Below are 22,470 nucleotides of genomic sequence, written 5' to 3'. Positions count from 1 at the left end.
TCTGATGTTTTGCAATTTGTACAGTGACAGCACCAGTTCTATGCACAGAGTCCAACACGCTGGTTTGGCAGAGGTGGCTGTAGGGGGGTGGGTGTTTTCTTCTGTTCAATAAGCTGAGAACCGTTCATAGTTCCTCTTTGTTAAAAGTTGCAAAATATTTTAAGCTATCTCAAGAGCAACCTTCTTAGATACTGAAAAATAGCAGCAGTTTGGATATGTAATTCTTATCACACTACTTGTAACTCGATCCTAGAGTTGACAAACTCAAAAGCAGCTTCAGAACTCAGTATCTGCCACCAGGAGGGGGAGGACATTTAAAAAAAAAAGGCATTTGATAATTGGAAAACTGCATGATCAAGATGCTCTTAAAGATGCAGACTATGTTACTCCAAATACAGTGAGAACAGCAGCAGGATGAAGCAATACCCTTCTGTTCGAGCTGATAGATCAGACTTTCAAAGGTGTATCAAGAAGAGCAGGAAGAACAAGAACTCAACCTCCATCAGCTTCAAAGGCCATTACAGAGCAAAGTTTATCAGCAATGTATATAGGAAGATGTCTTGCAAAAATTAAATAAGAATATTTATACTTTGAACGGGATGAAGAGGAGGGAGATTGTTTAGGATAATGAAAAGACGTGGAGAGAGACCAACTTTTTTTTTTAGCTACTGCTCCTCTGCAGACAGAAGCTCTCCAGAATTCAGCCTACCCTCACAGCAAGCAAAGTACTCATCCCTAAGCTCCTCAGCCTCACCATGCTGCTTCAGGCACGCTGACTCCACAGAGCAGCATTCAAAAAAGCAAATTGTCTACTGCACGTGAAGTAATGACAATCAACTTTTCCACTATTGCACAGTATCAGTACATTATTTTTTTACTGTTTTTTTCAGCGCCTGGATTATTTTTAAAAATATTTTGTGCATTTAAAAATATAATAATTTTAGACTTTTACAATGTTTAAACTCTTTGGTCAACTGCAAATGATAGAAGTTTTCAGAGCCTGAGCTCTAACTTTGGATCTAAAGTTCAATGTATTCTGATGAGCCATAAGAGCTTATTTTTTTCTTAAACTATGACAGGATATGACCCTGAACAAACAGAAAACCCCATTTAATAATTCAGAGTATTCTCATGTTATGTTTTTAGGACAAATAATTGTGTGAAGAACCAATCATACAGCACCACCAGGATACACAGCTACCACTGAAAAGCAGATAAAGAGCTTTCCAAGCCACTGTCAGCAAGTAAAACTAAGATAGTTTATGGAGAATCTAGGAACTGTTTAATTTCAGCTACTGCAGTACTAAGAAACACCACACTACAATTATAATGGGAAGTTGCCTATAATCTACTCTTATCTTTATTACATTTATCTGACTATCTTTATTTCATCCTCCTTAAAAAGGCTTCTTTGGATGCTACCAAAAACATAAAAAAAGCCACTTTTTATATGAGAAAATTTTCCAACACAGCTGTTACAAAGAATGTATCAATGGAGGAACAATTTTCACTTTTTCTTTAGCTAATTCTCTGCAAGATCACTGCTGTTTTCTGACAGTAATGATATTCAAGTTGATCCAACTTAAATGACACACAAAAACAAAGCCCAAAGACATGGAAAAAAGACAGAAATTCCAAGGAAACGGACTGGGTTTTTAAAACCCAAATTAATGCAAGAGAAAACACAACAACAACAAAAAAACCCACTAAATAAAAAACCACAATCGTATTTCCCTGATATTTTCTTAAATCTGATAAACTACAGCCATATTTGAGAAACCTTTCCAGTTCATAGACACGTCCTGCTCCTTGTTGGTGTTGCAATAAATCCCAATTAAAAACAGTAACCAAAAAGAAGATATGAAATGTGCAGTTTAAAGTAAAAGCCAAGAAACACACTAAATGCTTAGATTTCCTCCTTCTAGTGACCTCTGGGGGGAAAAAACAGGACTCAGAAAAGAAGTAACAGCTGCAGAACTGCTATGAATGCACGAGGTGGACAAATGTTTTTTGCAGGGCCTTTGTGACAGGGCAAGGGGGAATGGCTTTAAACTAATAAAGGGGGTAGATTTGGACTAGATACAAGGAACAATTTTTTACAGAGGGTGGTGTAACACTTGCCCAGAGAGGTGGTGGATGCCCCACTCCTGGAAACATTCCAGGATAGGTTGGACAGGGCTCTGAGCAGCCTCATCCAGTTGATGTCCTTGCTCATGGCAGTGGGTTGGACTAGATGAGCTTTGGAGGTCCCTTCCAACACAAACCATTCTACAGTTCTGTGAATGTTCTTTTTTGGGGCTTAACTTTATAGTCACCTTCTTACAAGTAAACATGACTTGCAAGCTAGCACCAGTCCTTTGAAGTTATCTTCATACATCTATATGTATAGAAATTGTCATTTTCAAACAGCCAACACTGAAAGAAGTAGCAAAAAAGTGGACAGGCTACGAGATCTTACTTAATGCCAGCACAGAGTTGACACCTGAAAAAATACAAAGAACAGGGAGAAAAGATTCTTTAGTATTTGGGGAATTTTCCCTAGTTTAGTAATCTGCCTTAAGGCTTCTCCTCCTCTACCAAGTTCCAACATGGCTTATTTAACACTTTGATTGAAAAAATTTAACACAAAAAGGATTCTGTGGAGTTGAGTGATAACATTCACATTTGATAACACAGCCAAGAAAAATCCATTAGGAAAAATAACATAATTATTTACTTGTACAAGACTTGCAGATAGTCAGAACACCAATACAAAACCTGTCAGAGATTATTACGTATTACTACAGAAATGATACCATTGTCCTTTCTTGAGTGGGAAAAGCTGATAGGCATAACTTATGCTGAAGAAAAAATTACTGTTGGTTTACAATTGTATCTATATGAAAATAACTGCTTACAGGCCAACAGTTCTACCTGTAGCCATTTCATATCCTTCCTTGCAAAAGGAAGGAAGAAAACTATTTACAGTTCACTTTGAAATAATCTCCCCCCTTCTAGGTCCTACAACAGGATTTTAACATTTGCAGAAAAATCAGGGGAACTCATGAGAAGTACATTAAGAGTTGCTCCTTTGCTGGCAAATTGTGTGTCATGTTTGCAAAGCACTGCCAAATCTAACGCTGACAGAAGAAACACTTCAGAACTTCAACATTTTTTAAAGTCTTTCCATTGTTTCAAATATGCTCTTTGAAACAAACAACATTTAACATCCATTGCATTATGTTATCTTTCCCACGTCACAAACACCCTTAAATTTGTTGTACCACAAGACTATGTACAATTCCTTTTGCTAGTACAAATGCTAAGATTTAAAATAAAATAGGAGCCCAAATCTATTTAGACAACCAAGTGGTCAGACTGAAATAAAAAATAAAAAAATAAAATGCCAGGCATCCACTCAATAGCTCCCACTGACAAAATATTCAGATTGAGATTTTCAGATAGCCTGTGGCACTAAACCATTTGGCAGCTCTCCTGGCTCAGTTCTCTGTATAAAGACACATCAGGGAATAGGAGATTTCCACAAATGAGGGATAAACAGAAAAAACAGTCTACAGAGTTTTTCATCCTCCAACCTAGACCTTTAGAAAACTAGAACGCAGGCTGTCTTAGTAACCTTAGTTACAAGTAACTAATTGTAGAAGTGAATAAAAAAAATTGTTAAGTATCCTTTTAAAGAAAGACCTACCAGACAAGTTCACCAATCTGACCCTAGAAAGAGGGCCAGCACTCAGTCCCACATCCATCAGCTGAGTCCTGCCAGCTCTACACTGAAGTTCCAGTTTTCATTTATACCCCCTGATACACACTACAAATCAAAATTTAACCACTGTAGCCAGATAAACTAACATGGCTGGTATTAAACAAGGTCAGGCAATTTTTGCTCCAGTCCCCCATTCACCAACTTTAACCCTATTAACCTGGGTTAGGAATCAGGTGCCAATACAACCTCTAAGAGCTCCACAGAAAAACAAGGTGACTTCTTCACAAGAACTGTCAGCCCCACAGACTCACACGGCTGTCAGATAAAACCATCAACTCTCACACATTGGAAGAGACCTCTAGAAATCTCTTAGTCCAACCTCCTGCCCAACACAAAGCCAAATTCAATGTTCTGTTGCTCAGGACTTTGACAAGTAATATCTTGAACGTGTCCAAGACAGGCAGTTCTGCAGCCTCTCACAGCAACGTGTCCCAGTACCTCACCACTCTAATTATTTTTTTTTTAATCCAGTAAGAAATTACCTTGCTGTAACTTGCAACCACTAATTTACCATCCTTTCAATGTGCTCTCCTGGGAAGACTGTAGCTCCACCTTCTCTAGAACACCCATCGGGGAGCTGAAGACAACAAACATCATTCCTCAGGCTTCTGCAGGCTGAGCAAACACACCTGGTGCTTGGCAGCCCCTCTGCTGCAGGCCAGCATTGCATCAGTCTCCCTCTTGTCCTGGGGGACCCAGACCTGGAAGACTGAGCCTGCAGCCTGCTGGCTGTGATTTCTGTTCCAGTGCAGTAGAACAGTGAGCCAAAACCAAAAGGTCTGGTCTTGATCCCACTATTGTCCCCCCAGCTGGAGACCAGAGCTAGTATCCCACGTAGCCAAAGGACGAGGTTCCTCAAATAATCAATGTGATGGGTTTCATGCTGGGTTTTTTGTTTTGTTTTTTTGACAGGCTGCATTTCTGAGATCAGGACAATGAAATGACTTAACCTGGTCACAACTGCCACATGGAATATAATAGAAGTAAAAGGCACAGACCCACCCATTGTGTCACTGCTCTATCAGACAGGTGAACAAATAACAGCTTCACAGCAAGAGCAACACAACATACACCATATCCTCCATCTGCCAGGCTGTTAGCTCAAATACCATGTTATTTCAGTGCCAAAATAATTTTGTTGCTTGCCACGGCAGATTAAGGGAAGTTTTTTTATGAAGATCTATGCAAACATTTTGCAAGGTAAGCATGCGTGGGCAGGAGCAGCAGAATTCAGATATGTGCCTTGCTCACTTACAGTGCAACTCCAGCTGCTGTGCTCTGCCTCAGCTAGGGCAGAAATTGGGGCTTGGTGATAAACTTTTACCCAGAGCTGTGCATCTGTTAATTTGCCCTGGATCTCAGCACAGCGGCTTCACTCTCACAGATTGCTTGACGTTTCCAAACCAGCAGGAGGATCTAAGTAAAATACATTGTATGTGCATTTATAGTTCTTTTCTCATTTCTAGGTATTATACACGTTGAGATCTCAGTATTAAAATAATGAAACTATCAGAACTGCACTGAAAACAATTACTGATTTACACACTGGAACAGAAACAAAAAGGTGGGGTTTTTTTTATATCTATTACCTTTATATATCCAAAACAGCAGTTGCATCCACTGCATACTGCTTTTTGTTAATCAACCTTTTTTTTAACCAGCAACATACACATTTTAAATTACAGCACGAGGAGCAGTAAGTTGAGAAAACACTGAGGAGAATTTGGCTGAAGAGTACCTGAGGTGATCAAGTAATTTATTTTTACTGCATATAGTCTTAATAAGAAAATGAGATTCAACATCCATTTTCATTTTTGCTATAATGGCCAAATTTTATTGATCTTAGGATAAACTCAATAAGTTTACATCCAGACTTTAAACTCGTGGTACGGACAGTAACCAGTCAAGACTAGATCTGTCATGTTCAGGCTGAGGAGAAAAAAAACTCTCCAACCTGTACCAGAGACACTTCTACTGGTTTGAGAGACACAAAAGACTCCCTGCAGTGAAACAGAAAGAATCAGTTTGATCCCTTCAGTTTTGGGGAGCTCAGAGACGAAGCAGCAGCAACTCTCAGAAGGAATTTTCATCAGAACAAGATACTCTCTTCAAGTGTTTCATTCTAACTAAAACAACTGCAGAGGACTCCTCATTTCAGCGGGTGATTGCTTTTATTTGTGGGAGGAGGGAGGGGAATAAAAGGAATTCCTTTGACAAGAGAGCTGCATTGCTAACCACAACCAGGATCATTTTACCTCTTTTGCTACAGAGAGGTTACATACCACAAAGAAAAATCCCATGATCTAACAGCTTTTAGTTATTTTACAAATAATATGACTCCAACCAGTTGCCAGAGAAGATATTTTTGCAGCTGATTTGCTTTTTACATTTCACAGCACTTGATATACAGTATTGATCATTTAAGCTCTGATGAATGTGGTATCCCATGCCCTTGCCGATCCTTTCCATGAACTAAATCTAGAGTCATTATTTACCTCATGTTTCTGATAACATACAGGAGGTAGAGAAAAAAAAAGTCAACAATTATGGACACCTGACTGATAGAATGATTTACAACCCGAATTAAAAGCAGGGGGAAGGACACAACACACCAAACCCCACAACACAACATGATCAGAGTTTCAAAATGAGATTTCTTAGTTTCTTTCACCTGAAAACATTTATGCAGCCCAAAAGAAGCACACAAGATGTGCTAATGACCCTGCAGGAACAGTAGGCATAAGCTGATGTTGCTGTATCTTTGCCCTGTAACAACTACAATAAATATTCCACAAAACATTCTGTTCCTAAGTCAACTTTAAACACACACACAGTTCTATTACAAAAGGCCTTAATTATATTCTCCTGCAGTTTTTTTTTTTTAATGGTGAAAGCTTTAAGAAGTGTGCACTAAGTACACAACCATTGTTCTGCCAAGGAACAACTGAGAGCTTCTGCAGTGCAAACACGAAATGGAAATTACACGATCTTTAAAACACATTACTTCAAATCGCTATTTTGTATCCATGGGAAGAGAAGGGAAAACATGCAAAATACTTAAACCTACATCTCCACGAAAAAAGTAAATATTTACCTATAATTTACATAGTACTGTAAATACAGGTAACGGCTTGAAAAATGAGAAGGCAATAAATGCATCAGACAACTAACTTTCTAGCTCTTAAGGAAATATTTGACTCACAACAGTCTGTTTCCAGAAAGTCCTTATAACCACTGCTACAGCATAGCAAAATTAAACAGAGCCACAAGGATTTCTGATCTCTAAAAATAGTTCAAAACCAAGTTCTTTCCTAATAAGTTCTTATGCTTACTCGGAGCCAACCCAAACCCCCGAAAGCCTCCAGAAATGAAAGGCACCGGGCGAGGCGGTGCGGGTCCCGCATCTGGAGCGGCCGCTCCGTGCCGAGCCCCTTCCCGAGCCCCTCCCGGCGCAGGGACAGCGGCGGCGCTGGAATGCGGAGCCGTAACCCGATCCCTCTGCCCCTCCTCCCGCTCCGCAGCGCTTGGAAAGACATTTAACCTCAAAATGGCATCCCCGGGAACCGAGCCGGTCGTGCCCCTCCCAGAACAGGGAAGCGAAGCATTCACCCGGTGCGCGGCGTTCCCCGGGACAGCCCGGCCGTGTCCCCGCGCCCCGGTGGCCACCGGGAACCCGCTCCCGGGATCGACCGCTGCCCGGACAACCCCCCAGGGCTCCCTCCTCCTTCCATCCCTGCCCTGACTCAAAACTCACCCGGGCTGCACTTTCCTTGGAAACGAACCCATCCTACTCACAAGCAAGGAATTAGCAAGAATAGCTCTTTTCCATCTTGCATCTCAGAACCAAAGCATCACTTCATAAATACAAATGAAAGGGAGAATTTTGTTATGAATTCACTTAATTTTTCAAACTACAGGCATATAGCTTATTAAGGAAACAACAACACTACAATGTCTTAAGTTTTCGGGTCAGTTACACACACACAGAAATAACAATCAAGTTACCCCTCAACAGAACGTGATGAGATGATCTTACAAATAAACTGTCTCCATCTATTTTCTCTGAAGGCAAGGAGTTCTGTACCATGAAAAAAGGCTGTTGCAATTTGGAATAACTAAGTATTTTGCTGTAAACAAAACAGACAAGATTTTTACCATTCTGAACATACTGAAATTACTAAGATGCTACCAGATAAGAGACAGAGACTTGGGAAAAAAAAAAAAATCAATCATTCCAGTGACAGCACAGTGCAAGAAGAGAGAAAGAACAACCTGAAAAACATTTTTTCAGCAGTAGCAATTTTGCTCATTAAACACACAACCAAATGTTATTCTATCAGAACAGAAAAAAACCCCTCAGGATATCTCAGGAGGGTGCAAGTCTTTAGGCCATCACTGTGGAACCAGGAGCTCAGACTCTCTTTTGTATGACTTCCATAGGAGTGGTTTGTATTTCTGTTGGCTTAACTACACCTGAGACCAAAAAACACTGGTAAGGGTGGCAATTCTTCTGCAACTCTACCATGAAGAGACCTTTGGCCACTGTACACCGTATAGGTAGAATCACTCTGTTACGTAAAAAAATACCTCACCTGCAATAAAGACTGACAGAAACTCTTCACTGTCATCAAGTTTTGGACCTGGATCTTTAAATACACTTAAGAAGTCAAAAACAGAAATTCAGAGCTAACGGACCTGTATCTACAGTTTCCTTCCACTCACACATTTTCCCCTGTATTGGTTCACAACTACAGAATAGGAACAAATTCTAAATGCTAAGAGATGTTGAACTGAAGCACAGCCTTCATTCTAAACCTCTAGAATCTAGTGAGCAATGTCAAATACCACTACAATGGGAGTGTCCAGAAGACTTTAAATCTGAGAAAAAAATAGCTAGAGTAGGCAGGATGATGAAAATAATCACTCTTAGAGATATACTAATGCACTTAAAAAACCTCCCCACTATGAACATTTCCTAACCTCAGTTATTGCAGGTCAAGGAGCAGAAGCACTAACAACTGGTTACTTTACCTCTAGAATTCCAGGTGAAGTAAGCACAGGATCGATTTTTTTGGTGTTGTTATGTATCAGAACAAAAACCCTACCCAGATGCCTTTTTTACCTACAGAATATGAGCACTTCAAATGTAACTTTTTGTTTACTGCAAATAGACATATTTGCAAGACCTCACTTTGCAGAAGGCAAAACACAGTTACTTTGCTTCTATGCATCATATATGATAACATTTTGTCTTTCAGATTATACAAAACTCAGACTTTTAAATTTTTCCACAAAGGAACTCTCTTACCTGTTAGTAATCAACAGAATTTTATTTCCAATTTGTAATTTATATCAGATAATCGAAATTTAAAGTATTTTCTGTTTTACTTAGCCTTTCTCTATTAACCCTAAGGTGACAGAAAATGTCACACATATTCCAACAAACCAACAGCTATTTTTCTTTTAGAATATATTTAATAATGCTTACTCATTGAAATAAAATCTATTCAAATTGTTGGTTAGAAGTGGAAGAGCAAGTATGTTTACACATTAGAACTGAAGTTCAAAACACCATAATGTGATGATCTGACAGCTATTAAATGGCCTGCAAGAAGTTATTAGTGTTGATTCTCTTTCAGAAGGCCAATATAACAGTTCCACCCTTAGCATCCTCCCTATAGTTTTACTTTGTTGTGTCTTTTTTTAACATAAACTTCCCCTGTCACTCCCCCAGGTCGTGGTTTGGTCTCGAGACCTATTATTGGGATATTTCACACAACAACTACATATAAAGAAAATTAAGACAGTCCTAAAACTACAAAGTAATCCCGAAGGCTTTAACAAGAGTCAAACCCACTGTGCTAAAAATAACAAGATGTATACATATTTTACCGAGGATTCTGTTTTCCAAAAGAGCAGATAGAAAACACCATTGTGATGTTTTATGAGGACATTCACAAATACCTTTAGTACTTCTGTTCAGCACAAGTTTCATGACAGCACAGATTACAACCAGTCACTGTGGGGCGGAGGGAGGGTCAACAAAAAAAAACCCAAACCAAAACAAACCAAAAAGTCCAACAACCCCAAACTCACATTGTCATTGCAAACTAATTTTAAGGAATGAAAAGCACTGTCAGGAAATACATCTATGCTTATAACAATTTTGATGTTTCCACAAACTAATTTGAAAACTACATATCACAGAAACCCACATATATGGTGAAACAATGATATAGAACAGACACAAAACAATTACATGAAGTACTGTTAAAAAGTATTGAAATGGAAAATGTCTTCTAACTTCTTTACGTACTTCTCTTGGGTACATGAGCAACATGGAACCTGACAGGTGTCATTCTAAACAAACTGTCCTTTTGAACACATTTAATTTCCTATGAGAAATGTGACTGTGAACTTTACTAATTGTTTTATCAAGTGCCATTTTAGACACTGATCTCTAACATATCCCTGGACAAGCAGTCCCACTGAACCTGTGTTATTGCTTCCAGGAGAAGAGAATCTTCGGAAAGATGTATCAAAATTACTGGTCTAAATAAAGTTGTTTTTAAGTATACTTTTAGAAACCTGAATTCTAAATTAAAAGCTCGACAGTACTGGCAAATTTATTTGCATGACAATAAAATATTTCCTAATACACCTTCCACAAGCACAGATTCTGGATGATAATGCTTCCTGTTGAACAGAAATCCAGTGCATAAGAGTAGCATTTGGTAAATCCAACATTTTCAAAAACAAGTGAATTTGCAACAAGCAGTTTATAAAGAATCTGTTTTCTATTACAGTGTAATGGGTTCAGTAGGTGGAAGAGTGTGGACTGCAGACACACTAATATATAAACATGAGGCTGCATCGGGTACTCCTATGAGCTGGTCACACATTTCAACACTATATTTTTAGATTATTCTCTCATATCAACTGCACTGTTATGATGGCATTTAATTCCATTATGTCCATTGTCAAAAAGTCAATCTCCTACTTCAACTGCAGCAGTTCTTTGAAAAAACACATTTTTAAAAACTGTATTTAATTCTCAAATATACTTCCCCTTTCATAGCCACAAGCCAGCTTAGTGTAGTGCAGAGAAAGGAGCACCCACATTTCACTTGTTAGATGCTGTGTCACTTCGTGCTCCTTTTGACCAACTCTAAAAATCCTTGGATTTGGGAATAGCACACCTGTTGTTATATCTGTCCCTCCTATATAAAGATTCCGTTGTGCCTTCTCTCTGTTCTACTAAAGCCAAGGTTACGTGAGGAAAACAGAAGAAAAAACTTGGCTGAATTGATTCCTTCTGCCCTGGCAATGATGCCAAACACACACCTGTGGTATTTCTGGTTCTTAAAACTCAAGTGATTCTTTCATCTCAAAATTTCCTCTTCATTCAGGGGAAAAAAAGAAAGTCAATCACACATCAAACAAATTGCACTACGAGCAACAGCCATAGGAAGGCCTGGTTTCCTACAGATTCATGTTCTATTTTGGTCTACATCTCTTCTCAGTGTAATTGTCCCAGCTCACTCTATATATCCTGTATGATTTCACCCTCCCTGTCCTTAGCAATATATCCATTTCCCCACTCACACACATATATTCCTCTGACCACAGTTCTCTCTGCCTTTCCCTCCCACATCCTCTGGTGCCAAACATCGTGTCTCACTGGCTGGACAGCACGTGCATACTGACTTCCCCCTTATCAGGTATAACAAGTTTACTGAACACTTCTGATCCTAACATTGAAGGATGTCACCATCTGGGGACATGAACACAGCTCAAGACCTTTGAAACACAAACAGTGTGACATCCACTCCATAATCTTAGTAGACATCTCATCTTCAAGCCTGCTGACACACGAAGCTTGTCTTTGAAGTTTTAGGGATTAGGAATTTGCCAACATCCAAAACTTTACATACTACATCAGCGACAGAAACACTTAACAAAACTATAAAACAAAGGACTCAGCTGTAAAAGAAGAGGAAAGAGAGGATGGGAAAGTAAAGACTCTGATCAACTCATTTTTCCTTTGTGGACAGGGGATATACTCGATATACACTAAGTTAGGTGGGATCACTAACATTCAAGCTAATTATAAAAAAAAAAAAAGTTTCAAAACAGGTAACATTCCCAAACAGCAGCCTTATCCACAACCACATTACACCACAACTAAGCTGAGCCTGGAAGGGACACTCTTGTTCTGGACGCCAAAACTGACACTTGGTCTTCCCCTGCAACTGCAGCTACTCTGGCAAGAAGTGAAGCATAATGGGGGGAAAAAAAAGCCAAAAAAGGCAATTATCTCTCAGCCAGTTTCAATTCCTCCAGCATCAGAGGAGTGCCAGTCAGTGCTGCTGCAGAGGAAAAGGCAAGGACACACAGGGGTGGCGTGAACAAGGAGTAGAACTGGCCCTTCAAGTGTACCCGGCTGCTTGGCGGCTTATCTGCAGCACAGAACTGCCCTCTTCATCTGGCAGTTCATTATTCATCCAGCAGACACCAATGGAACTCTACCTGGCTGCACTGCTCCAGTCCTTAGGAAATTATATTATCAATCTTTCCACACCAAGCAAAATAAAGTACCTGAACAGAAAATGTTCAAGATAAGGCAGATACAAAAAAACATGTTACTTCACGTTTGACGGCAGCATCATTAAAGCAAACCCAACGAATGTGTCAACCAAGGCAGCTGGGTGCCAGTGCAATATAAAAGAAAAGCTGTAGGCGTTACAGACACTACTAAATGCAAGAGCAGAGGAGCTGACGTGCCTGGGTGCGTGTGGGTGTGATAAAAGGCCTAGGAATTAGCCTCCTGCACCATGGCAGATGTCTAGCCAAGCACTCGGCTTGTGACACCGCCTGCTATCAGACCAGTCAGGGAAGGAAGAACAGTCTTCCCTTGCTCCATCCAGAAACCTGTGTAGTTCCTGACCTACAACTAGACACAAGTGCCTGTGCTACTGCCATCGGTGCACACATCCCCCAACAAATCTGTGTGATCACAAATCCGCACAGTCCTTCCATCCACAGCCACGTGTTCTGGCAGTGACTCCTTGACCAAAGTATTCGCTGTGAGGAAGGAAAGAAACATCCCACTTTACTGTCCTTGTAAACCTGCCATTCCCTTACACTGTGGAGAAGAAAAAACACTGCTGAAACACTGTTCATCAGTTTCTTAATTTCATTTAAGATTTGATAGATTACCATCACCATTTCCCTCTCTACTGTTTCTCTTTCCCTAGCTGAAGAAGCCCAAGTCTGTTTAGTACTGCATCCTATTTGTACTGCTGTGGGAAGGAAAAACCAAGCCAGAACAAAAAAAATTACCTTCTAGTCTTAATGGGACTGTTAAGATTGTGTTACCAGAAGAATATAACATACATGTCCATATATAATGAATGTGTACAGCTGCATAATCACATTTTTTAAAAACCTGAAGTTACCCCATAGAATGCTGCATCAAAATTGGCTTAAATTCATTTAAGCCTGTGCTGTTTGCCAGAAGCTAAGTGCTGGCCCTCCTCTCCCCTTACTCCTCACATGGTACCACAGTGAGCTGGAACTACTGAAAATCCAGGAGAATTTTTTTAGGGTTAGTTTACAGCTAAATTAGCAAACAAATACAACCTTCTACCTGGCCATAATTACAAAAGTGACAGTGGAAACACAACCATAAAGATAAAAGAGAGGAAAAAAATTTTCAACACTGTAAGCAGATAGGTTCAATCTGAAGTTGGAGCTTCAAAGCAAAGAGCTGTTGGGAAAATTATTCAGGATCTCTCCAAGTGTTAATACCTAATTTAGAGCCTATTACTGTTTTTCCTCTGTTTGAATTAAATTACACTGCACTTACTGTACCTCATCCAGTATTTTATCATCTGGGCATTCAATACTGCTACAGCCAGTTTGCAATACCTCTATCAGCTACAAGTTTCACCACCTCACAAGTCACTCCCCCTTCCACACTCTTTCCAAACACAGAGAATAGAACCTGCCTCGTTCACTTGCTCCCAGCACCTCTGTGCCACAGGGGTACCTGCCAGGCTCTTCCTGGGAGCCCAGAACTAGCCAGAGCCTTCTGGATGTGTCTCACCAGTGCTGAGCCGAAGGGCATCATCACCTCCCTCAGCGTGCCCACAACACCCACCCTAACACACCCCAGGAGGCACCTCCCCAGCTGCGGAGCTTTGCATTTCCCTCGTGCTTCATGAGGTTCCTCTGCTCACTTTTCCAGTCCATGCAGGTCCCTGAGAGGGGCTGCACAACCACCTGGCCAACCAAACACTCCCCCCAGTTCTATATTGCCTACAAACATCTGAGCCTGTGCTCTGTCCCATCAAACAGGTCATTTATGAAGATGCTGCACTTTGCTGGAAACCCAGCCGTGACCTCAGGGCACATGCTGGTGGCTGGTCTCCAGTTGGACTTCATGCTTCTGTTCACAAGTCTTTTGACCTAGTAGCTCATCCAGTTTTCAGTTTATCCAACTGTCCACTTGTCTGTACTTCCATCAGTTGGTTGATGAGGATGTTACAAGTGGCACTGCCGCTACCCCAAGGAAGTCAATATAAACCAACAGCCGCTGCTCTCCACTCCTTCCCTGAGATAGTAATTTCACCACAGGAGGCAATCAGACACCCACCAACATCACCTGGGCCAACCTGTTGCTAACCCTGACCCACAGCTCTCCACTGACTCCTCAGTCACCCAAAAGGAAGAGCTTCAGGGATTCCCAAGGTGCTCTCACAACAAAAAACCCCACAACACCTTGCACCCCTCACCACCCCACCCTGTCCTTCCTGGGGGGCCCATAACCAGCCCTTGCAGCACTCCAGCCATGCCAGCTGTCCCATCCCATCTCTCATCCCATTAAGACTGCAGCCACGTGACTGCACGCAGACCTCCAATTTCTCCTGTTTGTGCCCAGTCTTCTCCACAATATATGGAAAACAGAGTGAAATCCAAATAAAGTATTCGACCTAGTCTGTGCAGATACAAACTTCATACTGGCTACAATTTAATAGCCTGAAACCTCATTTCACACCATGACAAAGTTACAGATGCTGGAGGGAAAAACCAATAGTGACAATGGAGTAATAACTTGTGGATGGATAGATATGGAAAGAGGTGCTATGTAGTTATATAAAGAAAGGAGATTAACAGTTCTGTTGCTCCTAGCCCAGGTAAGAAAACCTGTTAGAAGAGAGCTCTGGGCTCTTCTCCAGGGCTCAAACCCAGCAAGCCTTTCTCACCATGCCACTGCTCCTCTGCCCACACTCCCTGATACCTGATCCCCAAGCCCCACTCCTGCTCTTTCAAACCCTCAGCAGATCCTATGATTGGTATTTACACCACACTCACAGCTTCTCTTTTCAATGGAGGAGATTTATTTTATCTTTGGTTGTTCCAAAGATACACAGTTAACACATAGTAAAAAATATCTTCGTATAAACAATTACTTCTTCCAAAAGCAGAAACAGTTTGAAAACAGTATTCAGAATTTCTGAAAACCCTGACGTTTATCTTACACAACCTCAAACTTTTAAATTTTGTCTAAAATTCTTCAAAGCCAGAGTGTCCTTGGTTGTTATCTTTTTACAAAGCAAGAAAACATTTTAGCCTCTTACATTAACTAAATCACCCTTTACATCAGGATTCAGAAAAACCAAGAAAGAAAATCACAGAATTTCACTGTAGCAAACAACCATACACACTACAAAAGCTTAAAGACAAAGAAAGAAATTCTTATATCAGCTCTTCCCTCCACCTCTATTCTCCCCCCCTCCACCCCAGGCTCCTAAGACCGACAGAATAAGAGAGATGTAAATATTATACAACAGCATTTGAAACTTTGAGAAAAACTTGAGTAATGCCATTTCTGCAGCAGAACCTCTGGCTAAGGAATGCACAGCTGCCGAGCAGATGTATAATTTCAGCATTTAGATTCCATTATTTCAAGGGGGATTTTTTTCTTACTAGATGTTTTCAGATTTTCTATTTCCATCTGGTTTTTGACCTCCCTCAGTTTAGTCTCCTCTTCTCTGTTTTAGTTCATTACACCAAAATAATTTTCTAAATTAGAAACATCTCAACATTTAAAAACTTGTGAATTTGGAGAAAGGTGGGGGAGTCAAACAGGGCCAGGGGCGGGACAAAAACAGACAGTTCAACAGAGGTTTGGGTTTGAACAAAAACTGTCCTGTCTGGGTCAGGTTTTATTTTGCAGTTCCTGGTTTAACCCAAATTGGCGAGTCCCTAACTGCATTCCTTCCCTGAAATTTTAAGAGCAGAAAACTGAAGAATATCAGCTATATGGGAATGTTTCTACACTTCACCAGAGCCCTCTGCCATAAACTTCTGAGTAAAACAACATTCCAGGTTTTGATTATTTTTAGAGTTATAATAAATTAATTGTAGTTTTAAGCTCAAAAAAAAACCCCAAATGTCACCATGTACTAAGAGAGCTTTACAAAACATACAAAGATTAGTGTAAACCAGTATCAGTAAAGAATTTATTAATGTAAAAGTAATAAAATATTTTAAAATATATTCATGGAGTTAGCATTGTTTAAAAAAATTTCCATTCATCTAAGCAAAATAGAAAACTAGGGCATACAATACTATCTATCTTAAACTTCAGTCCACACTACGAGATTTAAAGAAGAATTATCCCTAGAAGGACCGTTGGTTCAGCTCAGCAAATGCGACAGATTGGACACTAAACCTACACAATTTTTAATTTAATTTTAGGCTCACAATAATAATTTGCCTGGGTGGGAAAGGGCATAATCTTCAATTGTAATGAATGGCATATGCTTCAGAATACTCCTGCAGAAAATTTTCCATAGGATATTTTCACAAAAAAAAAAAAAAGAAAGAAAGATTGTGAACTAGTAAATGTGGAAGATAAAATTAGAAAAATACATCTATATATTAAAACAAAAAAAGCACTTTTTTTCCTGTGAGTTTTATTGTTTGCTTTGTCTCCAAGAAAGAAGACATTCAAAATAAGTTTTAAAAAATACTTTAAACTTTCCCTATCTTCTAATAGCAGGGACATTTCTGCCCAACACTCAGTACCACTACTGCATTTTTCATTACTGCTAAAATCCCTTCAATAATCTGGACAGAAGAAGTTTTGGGCACTGAGTCTAAGAAGGGCTGCACCTCATTAGCTGGCAGTGCCTTCCTGTGCCCTGCCCCAATCCCCTCTTGTAATTAACTCTCAGTTGTCCAAAGCAGTATCTGACAACTGCAAGGCCTGTTCCTTGGACAACACAGGGAAGGGTACAGGAGGGTTTCTGAAACCTTCTCCAAGGCACTCTGTTACAGACTAATTTCTCTTCCACAAAGAAGGATATGCAGCCAGCAGGAGCACATTTTACACAGTTTTCTGGCTTTCCAACTCACATTTCCTGTCACTGAGGTTTGCTCTGCCTTCTTCCAACAAATCACTCTTGTTCTCTACTCTACTTTCCAAGTTCTTTCATTCCCAACATAGGGGACAAGGAGATGATACAGTTCTTCATATTTCCAGTATCCATTTTTCCTGCTGAACGATTCCTTACAACTTTCCTGTTCATGTTTCCTTTTTAAACCCTCTGTAGCCCTGCACAAAAACATGGGACGTTGCCTGTGCCTCTGCCTGACCACTGCACTGCGAATTTCCAACTGAACACAGAATAGGAAAAAGAATGATTAATTTAGAAAAAGATATCTGAGCTTATTCACCACTCCCATATCCCTGAAATTCTGACTCTGAGCACATAATGTACTAATTTGCACAACAAATCTCATTAGCAGAGTATTGATTCTTTGTGTAAGTGAAATCTCTGATGACTTCAGTCTTCCAAAGTCATTTGAGCTCTGTCCACTGGTTTCCAGACAAGTTTGGGACCAGGCTCTCACAGAGGAAGTATAAAGGCCTACAAATGGTTTTAGGTAGTGTTTTCTCAAATCAAGAAAAAGTTCTTAGTGATTAACACTATGAAGACAAGAGAAAAGCAAATGGTTTCCATGATCCAGGTTTATATCCTGGTACATATCTTCTGAGACTTTGATATTTCTTTAACTTATCTCTGCTACATCTGCTTGCATTTTTATCAACCAAAACATAGCAAGACTGACAGTTTTCTCTTTTAGATGGTGAACTGAGGGAATACAGACACAAAGAATTGCTAATGACTTCCACATTTTATGCTAATAAAGTTGACTGAAGCCATCCTGCAATATAGTTATCTGAGGAGACACTGTGGAAACTTAAGTGATCTTAAATTTTTGTAAAAAGCATTGCTGCTGTTATGATGCGAATTACGCTGCAATACTGCAGAGCTGAATGCACAGACAACTCATCACATACTATAATTGCATTTAAACCTACTATATTTTGCTCTGTATTTTGGGGAAGAAGCAAGCATCAGAGCAATAAGCCACATGCTGCAGGTATGCACCCTGTGAACTATTACTACACAGGTTTTTGTCTTATCAAAACCTTTCAAAACATTTCAAGTTCACACCCTTCGTGCTACTCAGAGCACTTTTCCCCCTCCCCAGTGAAGAGTCACCTGTGAATTCGGTACAGAACACAGGTTCCAGACTCAGCTGGTGACTCACAGAAGAGCTCCATCAAGGCAATCACTTTCACTGTCACAACAGGAGTCACTAGAGAAATTCAGAGGCAGTAACACACCCCACCTTCGTAAGGATTTGTTGTGGCTCCTCCTTTCACTGTGCCTATACAATCTGTGAATATTATCACAATCATGGAGTTTATTCTCCTACTCTAATACTTGTTTTGAATTTTGCTAACCCAACCATCACAAAACAGTAGCAATCCTGACTGAAATGCACAGAACTCAAATGAAATGGGGTAGCAACTACGAGGCACCTGTCAGAAAAATGACAAGAAATCAAACTATCTGGATTATAAACCTGCAACAGAATGGCCATATTTCTCACACCATTTGTGCACAGCTGAAACAACTGAGTCATAACCAGAAACTTGTGCATCTTATCACTGCCACAACATGAAGTTCTTCTCAACCTATCAAATACACAACAACCTGAAGTGCTTCAGTGTCATGAACCTACAACAATGAATTTCAAAGTATATGGTGAAGACTAGTAGAATAATTGCTTTGTTTTGCTTTGGAGAGGGATGGGAAATGGACATCAAATACATCTAATATGCTTTGTAAACATACCCAGTGAGGTGCTGGGAAGCCAACTCACAATGAAGACCATCCTTGGCAAGTTGGCAGCTTGTCCCCTAGTTGATTGCCTGGTCAGTGGTGGGCCAGCTACTTGTTTTATCAAACTAAACCTCTTGGGATTTACACACCCTGAGTACCATGTACTGCACAGATGTTGCTGGACTGAATCTCTCACAAAATAGCTATTCCATAGATCTTCTCAATAAGAGCATTCCGAAAGCTAAAATCATGTTTTCTGTAAAATGGAAGAAAAATGAGGTGATTATTTCAACTTTTTACCCAATTCCAAGGATCACCTAGTGTAGTCTCTGTACTATTGTTAAAGGACATCATACAGCCAGTTAAGTTTTACGTTCATTGTCAGTTTTAAATGTTTTTAAGTACAACTCAAACTACTTTCTGCCTGAGAGTAGCAAGCCCTCAACAGACTTCACAGCAGCTTTTAAGGGACTGCAATAAAACCAGGCAGAAAGCAATCCCATTTTCCCTTTAAAGCAACAACCATCGTGGAAGGCACAGAAGACGCTGTGTCAACTGGGAACCATCAGCACAAGTGTGGTGGGGCAACTGCAGAGGGTTCTGCAGATCTTGCCCAAGAAAAAAGTGGAACCCCTGAGACAGCAGCAGTGAAAGGAAAAACCTGTTGTGAGGCACACTCTGTGCTCACCCCCAAGTCCTGCACTGGGGGAACATGAAACAAGGCTCCAAGTATTCCATCTGTACCCACACAGGACTCTGATGTCACATACTTTTAAATTACTAAATTCCTTCTGTCGTTTATTTACAGACGACAGTAAGATAAGAGAAGATATCTTACAGTAAGATAAGAAACAGAAGATAAGTGAAGAAATCCCAGGCACTGAAAATATGCCCTCTTTTTACTGAGGAACCAAGAAATACCTGATGCTTTCCCAGATATCCAGAGAGAAAGGACAGATCTTCAGCCGATGCTTGACATAAGCAGGGAGAGACAAACACTTGTAAAACTTTCCCTGGTCTCACTCATCCATCTACTTTTCAGCAATTTACCAAAGAAGTTACTGTGTTAGACCTTCACCTGCCCTTGGAAAGAGGTACTGTCCTCATCATAAAAGTTACCAGCCACAATGGTCAACAAGAGAGAAAAGGAGGGAATCTTTTCCTTTGGTTTGCTTGCTTTTAAGGGCTTTGGGGGAGGTGGGTTTGTTTCTCTTGGAAAACCTGGCTATGGAAAAATCAGTGCAAGCACTGATATCTGTTCTTTGGTCCCTTCTGTGAAGGGGATGTGTTCAGATCCTCCTATCTACATGTTTGTGCCCCACCACACCTTGGAAGGCTGTCAAGTCTCAGCTACGCTGACTGGTGCACAACTTAAGAGAGATTCCATTAGACATATTAAGGATCACTGTTTTCACAACCATTTTTTTGTTTTTAAATACTTAGAGACATTGGTTTAGTGATGGACTTGACAGTGATGGGTTAATGGCTGGACTCGATAATCTTAGAGGTCTCTTCCAACCCAAATGATTCTGTGATTCTATGAAGATACCCTGCACTGACTTTTTGTTGTAAAAATGTAAGTTAATAAATACGTAACAAGTAGTTTCCTACTTTTTCATATTCCGTAGCCACAGAATACGTATATTGCTTCTTGAACAAATCCAGTATTAGCATAATTCTCAATTCTAAACCCAAGGAAAATAAATAAATATATTTTTTTAAATCATCTATTATCTGCCTGCCTTTCAGGACTCTGGGAAGTAGACAAAGCTATTCATTGCTTCTTCGAAATCTTTTCCCCTTTGCAGAGCAATACTCCATGGCATTTCACACCAGAGTAAAGCTCATCCATTGCAAACATATGTCCATTTTGGAAGAAGTTAGCAGGCATTGTTTACTGCACATCTGAACAAGCACCATATTTGATCCCAAACCAAAAATTTGTTAGCCCTGACTTGGAGTAGTTCAATAAATACAACTACTACAAAAACAAAGTTATTACTTCGGTTATATCACTTACAGTTTAAATCCTAAGTTCCTAAATGCTGGTATCCAAATAAAGCCCATGTACCATTCACACACTCTGCCATAGACAGTATTTTTGATTCTCATAACAAAGCACACAATTTTCACTCTGAGGATCTTCCACAGCAGTGTCCAAAATACTAGGATTTGGGGCCCATGCACTGACTTTAAGAAATTCGGTGCTCTAGTTCCATAGTGTTTCACTAAACACGTATCTGCTCAATGAATTCCCAGTAACGTGCTATTTCAGGATTGCAATTTACCAACAGCTTTCTGCTCTACCTCGAACAGGGGCTCAAACAGGTAACATGCAGAGCTCCCTTTCAAACCTACATTACTTCACAATTGAGGGAACAAAAATAATTCAGCCACACATCCAGCCACACACATTCATTGTCCCCGGAACAGAGCAGCCAGCAGGGCATTCTGAGGACCGGCAGTTGAATCATTTCCAACCAGAACTCAAAGCCTACCAGGTTGTATGTCTCTATATAAATAAATATAAAATACACATACACACACATTCTCCCCAAAACGTGGTGCATAACCTAAGAAAAAGTTACAAAAGGAACTAAAGTACAAGAACGAAAGACCAATACATTGCCAGCAAGAGTTTTATCCAGAGTGCTACAAATGCCACAACATGGGGTATTTCTGGCTATGGACTGGACAAAGTCTCTGAATGTACATCATCTCATGTTAACCTTTTATTATTTTGGGACTAGGTTCTACTACAAACCAGGCAAGCCTTGCAATCCAGGCAAGTCTTCCTTGCCTACAAAAGCAGCTTCTCTATCCCTGTAGCTAACAGGCCTGAACAACCCCTAGCACACTAACTTGATAAAAGAACGCAAAGATAATTACCTGTAAGCAGAGAACAAAATATGTAAATTCGGAGGGAATCAATTTACACTGGGAAGAATCATCACACTACTTTTGACACAAAGTAACAGGCGACTGCTGAAAGGAAATACCACAACTTACTGCCATTCCCTGCTGCTGAATTCACTCTTAATTTTACCAAAACAACATCAGAGGGTGGTTGATTGAAAGGTGGTAAAAAGCCATTCATGCTCTTGAAGCCCGTTCAATAGATTTTGTAATCAGTTATGAAAACAGCGTTGTTAGCCGGTCCTCAACAACACCATCTTTCACTACCAAGGTACGGGAGAGAATTAGGGATTATTTCTTCAGATGGCTTTTTGTTGCACGCCGGTAAAACCCGACTGGGAAAGCAGGCGCCCGGCTCTGCTCAAGGCTCGCACAAAAGGGAGGCGAAGCGCCTCGTTCCTCGTACCCTTTCCACGACGCCCGGTCCGGCCGGGGCCGCTCGGCAGCGGGCCCGGGATTACAACACCGGGAAGGGAGGGAGGGAGGGAAGCAGGGAAGGAGCGCAGGGCCGAGGAGCGCCCCGCCGGCCCTGCCCACGCAGGATCCGCCGGGCCCCGCGGCGCCCCCGGCCCGGCCCGACCCCCG

At 40.5% G+C, this 22,470-nt stretch overlaps 1 protein-coding gene across 2 annotated transcripts in view; it reads right to left on the bottom strand.

The window, feature by feature from the left end:
• The window catches only part of BMPR1A (bone morphogenetic protein receptor type 1A), an 80,273-nt gene that overhangs the window by 57,254 nt on the left and 549 nt on the right, over nt 1-22,470 (bottom strand). The window lies entirely within an intron of this gene.

The sequence above is a fragment of the Neopelma chrysocephalum genome, unplaced genomic scaffold (assembly GCF_003984885.1).
Source record: "Neopelma chrysocephalum unplaced genomic scaffold, ASM398488v2 Primary Assembly neopelma1_131, whole genome shotgun sequence".
In the NCBI taxonomy this organism is placed as follows: domain Eukaryota; kingdom Metazoa; phylum Chordata; class Aves; order Passeriformes; family Pipridae; genus Neopelma; species Neopelma chrysocephalum.
The sequence above is the reverse complement of the archived record's forward strand: the minus strand, read 5'-3'. Positions and strand labels throughout refer to the sequence as shown.